This window comes from Rutidosis leptorrhynchoides, chromosome 4 (assembly GCF_046630445.1).
Source record: "Rutidosis leptorrhynchoides isolate AG116_Rl617_1_P2 chromosome 4, CSIRO_AGI_Rlap_v1, whole genome shotgun sequence".
NCBI classification, from domain to species: domain Eukaryota; kingdom Viridiplantae; phylum Streptophyta; class Magnoliopsida; order Asterales; family Asteraceae; genus Rutidosis; species Rutidosis leptorrhynchoides.
The window spans coordinates 188,039,601-188,046,475 of NC_092336.1; positions in this window are offsets into that span (position 1 = coordinate 188,039,601).

Here is a 6,875-nt window from a genome sequence, read left to right on the forward strand (position 1 = left end):
ACCCTAATCCAAATTCACCAAAATCGCTAATCAAGTTTATGGAGTTTTCTAAAGCAACCTACACATAAAAGTGAAGCTAGTGATGTTAGGAACACATTTAATACATGCATTTATAACATTTAACATCATTCAAACAACCAAATCACCAAATCAAACACACCAAAGTTTATGTTCATGCTAGTTACTTCAAATAACAAAATCGAACATATAAATCATATATTCATGTTAGACTTGAGCCATAGACACTAATTAACAACTTTATAAGTTAAAAACATCAAGAACACAAAATCTAGTGATTTTAGAAAGTTACCCAAACTTGATGAAATCGGTATGGAATCGAAGAGGAAGTTGCAAGGATTTCAAATATGTAATTTGTTTTGATTGAAGCTTGCTAGATGTGATTTAGATGATGAATCTTGGAAATGGATAATTGAAAGAAAATATGGAAGTAGTTAAAGAAAAGAGAAATGAAAATGAAAAAGAAGGGAGGAGGGTGTTGACTGGTCAAACGCTAGTCACATCTTTGCTCCCTTGGCAAAACTAGTCCCTCGATTTCAGTTGCAGGTGCGTGAATTACCTAAACGAGATATTTTTAAAACGCGTATTAACGAGGGATGTTATAATCATATAACGGACTTTAAATAATTAAACGGAAAAGTAAATGGAAAAAGGTTGGATGTTACATTACCTACTCCTTAAAAGAAATTTCGTCCCGAAATTTAAGTAGGTGTAGTAGTCGTTGTTTCTTCCTCGGAATCTTGCGTTTCCGGAACCGGGAATAAGTGAGGTATTTCCTTTGCATTTGATCTTGCCTTTCCCAAGTAAACTCGGGTCCTCTTTTGGCATTCCAACAAACCTTGACAATCGGGATTCGGCTTTGTTTCAAAGTCTTGATGGAGGTGTCCACAATTTTAACCGGTTCCTCCACAAAATGAAGTTTGTCATCAATAATAAGTTCCTCGAGAGGGATGACGATATCGGGTTCGGCAAGACACTTTTTCAAGTTAGATACATGGAAGGTAGGATGAACGGAGCTCAATTGAGGTGGAAGATCTAAACGATAAGCAACGGTTCCAATACGCTCCAAGATTTTGAAAGGACCAATATACCGCGGATTTAGCTTCCCGCGTTTCCCAAAATGGATTACACCTTTCCAAGGTGCGACTTTTAACATTACTCGATCACCGACTTGAAATTCGAGGTCATTGCGTCTTTTGTCGGTGTAGCACTTTTGACGACTTCGGGCCGTCCTAAGCCTATCTCGGATTTGAACGATTTTCTCGGTGGTTTCTTGAATGAGTTCGGGTCCGGTGATTTGTGTGTCACCTACTTCGGCCCAACAAAGAGGTGAACGACATTTTCGGCCATATAAAGCTTCAAATGGTGCGGCGTTAATACTCGCATGATAACTATTATTGTAGGAGAATTCGGCGAGAGGCAAGTGCTTATCCCAAGTTTTCCAAAGTCGACAACGCAAGCTCGTAGCATGTCTTCCAAGGTTTGAATTGTGCGGTCGCTTTGTCCGTCAGTTTGTGGATGGTACGCGGTGCTCATGTCTAAACGCGTCCCCAACGCTTCTTGTAAGGTACGCCAAAATCTAGAAACAAAACGGCCATCTCGGTCGGAGATAATCGATAAGGGTACACCGTGTCGGGCTACGATTTCTTTAATGTAAAGTTGTGCGAGTTTATCCATGTTGTCGGTTTCCTTCATGGCTAGGAAATGCGCGGATTTGGTGAGACGGTCAACAATAACCCAAATAGTATCATATCCGCCAACCTTCTTTGGTAGTTTGGTGATAAAATCCATCGTTATTCTTTCCCACTTCCATTGCGGGATTTCAGGTTGTTGAAGTAGTCCGGACGGTCTTTGATGTTCGGCTTTGACTTTGGAACAAGTTAGGCACTTTCCAACATAAGTAGCAACGTCCTTTTTAATGTTCGGCCACCAATATTGTTCTTTAAGGTCATGGTACATCTTACTGGCACCGGGGTGAATCGAGTATCGTGACTTATGGGCTTCGTCTAAAATAAGGCTTCGCAAGTCCCCATAACTAGGCACCCAAATTCTTCCAGCGAAATATCGAAGTCCGGTTTCTTTAACTTCGAATCGAGAGGTGAGGACGTTCAAGTGTTCGAGAGAGATGTTTTCATCCTTGAGAGCCTCGTCTTGGACTACACAAATTTGGCTATTAAGGTTAGTGTGGATGGTGATGTTTAAAGCTCGGACACGAAGAGGCATCGCTCTTTCTTTTCGACTCAAGGCATCAGCTACTACGTTTGCCTTCCCGGGATGGTAACGAAGCTCACAATCATAATCGTTTAAAGTTTCAATCCACCGTCGTTGTCTTATGTTTAGTTGCTTTTGATCGAAGATGTGTTGGAGGCTTTTGTGATCGGTGAAGATGGTACTTTTGGTTCCATAAAGATAATGTCTCCACATTTTAAGTGCGAAGACAACGGCTCCAAGTTCGAGATCATGTGTCGTATAGTTCCGTTCATGGATTTTCAATTGTCGAGAGGCATAAGCAATGACTTTCTTTCGTTGCATCAATACACACCCAAAACCATGTTTCGAGGCATTGCAATATACAACAAAATCGTCATTACCTTCGGGAAGTGACAAGATAGGAGCCGTGGTTAGCTTTGTTTTCAAGATTTGAAATGCGGATTCTTGTTCGGTCGCCCAAATGAATTTCTTTCCCTTGTGAGTTAACGCTGTTAGAGGATGAGCAACCAAAGAGAAATCCTTGATGAATCTACGGTAGTATCCGGCGAGACCTAATTGACGAATGTGAGTAGGAGTAGTAGGAGTCTCCCATTTACTAATGGCTTCGATTTTTGATGGATCGACTTTAATACCTTGGTCACTTACAACATGACCAAGAAATTGAACTTCCTTTAACCAAAATTCACACTTGGAGAATTTGACATAGAGTCGTTCTTGTCTTAAAAGTTCAAGCACAAGTCGGAGGTGTTCCTCGTTTTCTTCTTCGCTTTTAGAATAAACCAAAATATCATCGATGAACACGATAACGAATTTGTCAAGATACGGTTTGCACACGCGGTTCATAAGATCCATGAACACCGCTGGTGCGTTAGTGAGACCAAATGGCATGACAAGGAATTCATAACTACCATAACGAGTTCAGAAAGCAGTTTTAGAGACATCTTCCCCCTTAACCTTTAATTGATGATAACCCGAGCGGAGATCGATTTTCGAATATACACAAGACCCTTGTAGTTGATCAAAGAGGTCATCGATGCGAGGAAGAGGATATCGGTTCTTAACCATCAATTTGTTTAGTTCACGATAATCAATGCACATTCATAGGGATCCGTCTTTCTTTTTAACAAACAAAATCGGAGCGCCCCAAGGTGAATGGCTAGGTTGGATAAAACCACGATCAAGTAGTTCTTGGATTTGACTTTGCAATTCTTGCATTTCGGATGGAGCGAGTCTATATGGTGCACGTGCTATGGGTGCGGCTCCCGGAATAAGATCGATTTGGAATTTAACTGGTCGATGAGGTGGAAGACCCGGCAATTCGTCAGGAAATACATCGGAATAGTCACTAACAATTGGCACATCATCGATGTGCTTCTCATCGGACTCGACTTTCTTAACGTGAGCAAGGATCGCAAAACAACCCTTATGGAGTAGTTTTCTAACTTTAATGCATGAAACGAGGTTGAGTCCGGTGCAACTCTTATCGCCATAAATAATCAAGGGTTCACCATTCTCGATAGGAATTCGGATTGCGTTAAGATCACAAAGGTTGTGAGATTTCGTTTTGACCATCCAATTCATACCGATTATTACATCGAAACTTCCTAGTTCCATGGGTATCAAGTCAATTTCAAATTCGTTACCCAAAATGTTTAAAGTACACCCTCGGTAATATGTGTCGGCACTCAATAGTTTCCCGTTGGCCACTTCAATGATATAAGTGGTATCTAGTGGGAGTGGTGGAGTGCTAAAAGAATGAATCAAAGTCTTGGATACAAAGCATTTATCGGCACCCGAATCGAATAAACAAGTAACATAAGTGTTGTTGAGAAGAAACGTACCCGTGACTAATTCATTGTCATCTCGGGCTTCCTCGGTGTTAATGTTGAAAGCTCGGCCACGCGTATTGGGGTTATCTTTCTTCTTCAGGCATGCATTTCTATAATGGCCCGTTTAGCAACATTCGTAACAAGTGCCCGTTTTTGGTGCGTTGGGCCCCTTTCGAGTGATAGGGGCGACACTTTTACACTCATTGGCCTTATGACCAACTCCTTGGCACCGATGGCAAATTAGCTTGCCACATTCACCAAAGTGATGTTTGTTGCATTTGTTGCAAAGAGGTAGGTTTCCGGCATAACCCTTCTTGCCGTCGGAGGTGAAAGGCTTCTTGGCAAAATTGTTGTTGCTTGATTGAGGGGATTTCCATTTTCTTTTTTTGTTACCCGACTTATCCTCGGCTTTAGGTGCTGGCACTACAATTTCGTCCACCGTTTCTATCAACTTGTGGGCCATGTTCAAAGCTTCTTGATGATTAGTGGGTTTGGATGATATTATCCCGTGTTTGATGCTCTTTGGGAGACCATCCATGTAAAGTTCAACCCTTAAAGCTTCGGGGTTCACAAGGTTTGGCACATCAAGGCTAGTTCGGAAAATCGTTGATTATAAGCCTTGAGATCGGTTCCGACCGCTTTCAAAGTTCTTAGCTCTTGTTCGAGCCTTCGGGTTTCTTCACGAGGGAAATATTCGACGATCATCTTTTCCCTTAAGTCGGCCCAAGAGAGGGCGTGAGCTTCATCGGTACCCACCGATTGTACATAGGTGTTCCACCATGTGAGGGCGACACCGGCGAAAGTGTGAGTGGAGTATTTGACCTTATCTTGGTCCCGACAACCGCTTATGCTAAAGACGGCCTCCATTTGTTCGAACCATCGAGTGAGAGTAACCGGTCCCCCGGTCCCATCAAAAGTATGAGGTTTGTACCCCATGAAAGCTTTGTAGGAGCACCCTTCGCTTGAGTTATTGGCCCCTTGATTGTTGTTGTTGTGGTTGTTGTTATTGTTGTTGTTGGAGGAGTGACCGGCCATGGCCGCATCCACGGCGGTGGCTATCATTCGTTGTAGAGCTTGTTCGGGCGTCTCATGGCGTGGCACACCACAAGGAGGCATTGTTCCTTCAAAACACAAGAATACCGTTGATTAGTATTTTTAATAATACTAATCATGATATGGAATAAGGATAGAGAGAAAAATTTTCCTTGACTCGCCTTAAATTCTTTATGCCACAATGTCGGAACGTTCATATGAGTCACCGTAATATAATCCCAGAAATTATATTACCCTGATTCATATGTGCATTCGACATCATTTAATATAGTCAAGGTTACTCTGATACCATCTGTAGCGACCCGACAAAATCGTCATTGACGGCACCGTCTACTTAGGTCCCGTTACGTGGTCATAAGTCTTTAAAACAACATTTAACCAAAAGTATGTCGCATTCATTTCAAAAGTAAAGATGTTTCAAGGTTTACAAAGTAGTTCGACAACTAGTTACATAACAAAGTTTAAAGTACAATTGAAACATATGCGACACAATTTAAAAGTAGCCAAAAGACGCTCCACGTATGCATGTATACTCGACATCCAAGCAAGTATCAAAAGTAATGAGTGGAAGCATGTATCACAAAACGTTCAAGGACCTGAGAAAAACATAGAAATCTGTCAACGAAAACGTTGGTGAAATCATAGGTTTAAGTAAGTAAGTATAAGTGAACCACAAGATTTGTAACATTGATATAATAGTAATACATTCCAAAAGTTAATATTCATGAGCACCCAATTATCAACGCTTAACATTCCTTCCATAGAACCCCATCACAATAGTGTTAGAACATACACTGTTTCTCGAAAATATGTTTCATTCGTAAACGGTAGCGAATCGTTTGAATGAGGGTTTGTCAAACCCATATGGCCATATAACATAAGTTCTCGCTTACACCCGGCAAGTGTAACTAATGATAATCGAATTGAGGATTTTTGTTCAAACTCGTATGTAGAATGTTTGTTTTCCTGTACTTGTGTTCACTTAGTAAAAAGAAGCGTTTATGTTTTCTCATCCCAAATGTAAGTTCAAAAGAGTAAAAGTGGGACTATGATCTCATCTTGATTGCACGTATGTAAAAGTACTTCAACAAGTAAACGTATGCAAGAACGAATGCTAGTCTTGACCTAAACAAATAGGTTGTATCAATAACGATAAACACGATAGGTCAAAGTGTTCAGTTAGTCCTATGGCTCGTTACGACTCGATCATTATAGCATGTGAATTAAATTATCAAGTTTCATGCAAGGTACAAGTATAAAAGCATGTTAGAATGATTGTATAAGTATTTGGTTAAGTTTGACAAAAAGTCAAACTTTGGTCGGGTCAAAGTCAATGAAAAAGTCAACACGTTCGGGTCGGGTCCCGAACTATTTTTCTGAGGTTTTTATTCATATATAAGCATGTTAGAACAAGTTACATGTGAATCGGAGGTGCGTAGCATAGCAAACATTTTTCGAATTTTGACCATGTAGGTCAGAACCTGGACACGCCTTAGGTCGCGCCGCGACCCAAGACTGCCGCGCCGCGGCATTTAACGTGTGCTGGTACCTGGTCAGTCTCAAATGTCCAAGTCTCAAATCAAAACTCTTTCAAGCATAAATCACAAACCGCTAACACTTAGAACTCGTATCTTATATCGTTAGAAAGGTAATTTGACAAAGAATACAACTAAATACATTTCACCAACCAAAAACATCATTTGCAACAATCGACTTTCCAAGTTAAATGATCAATCAATGCACACCATAAATGCTTCAAATTCA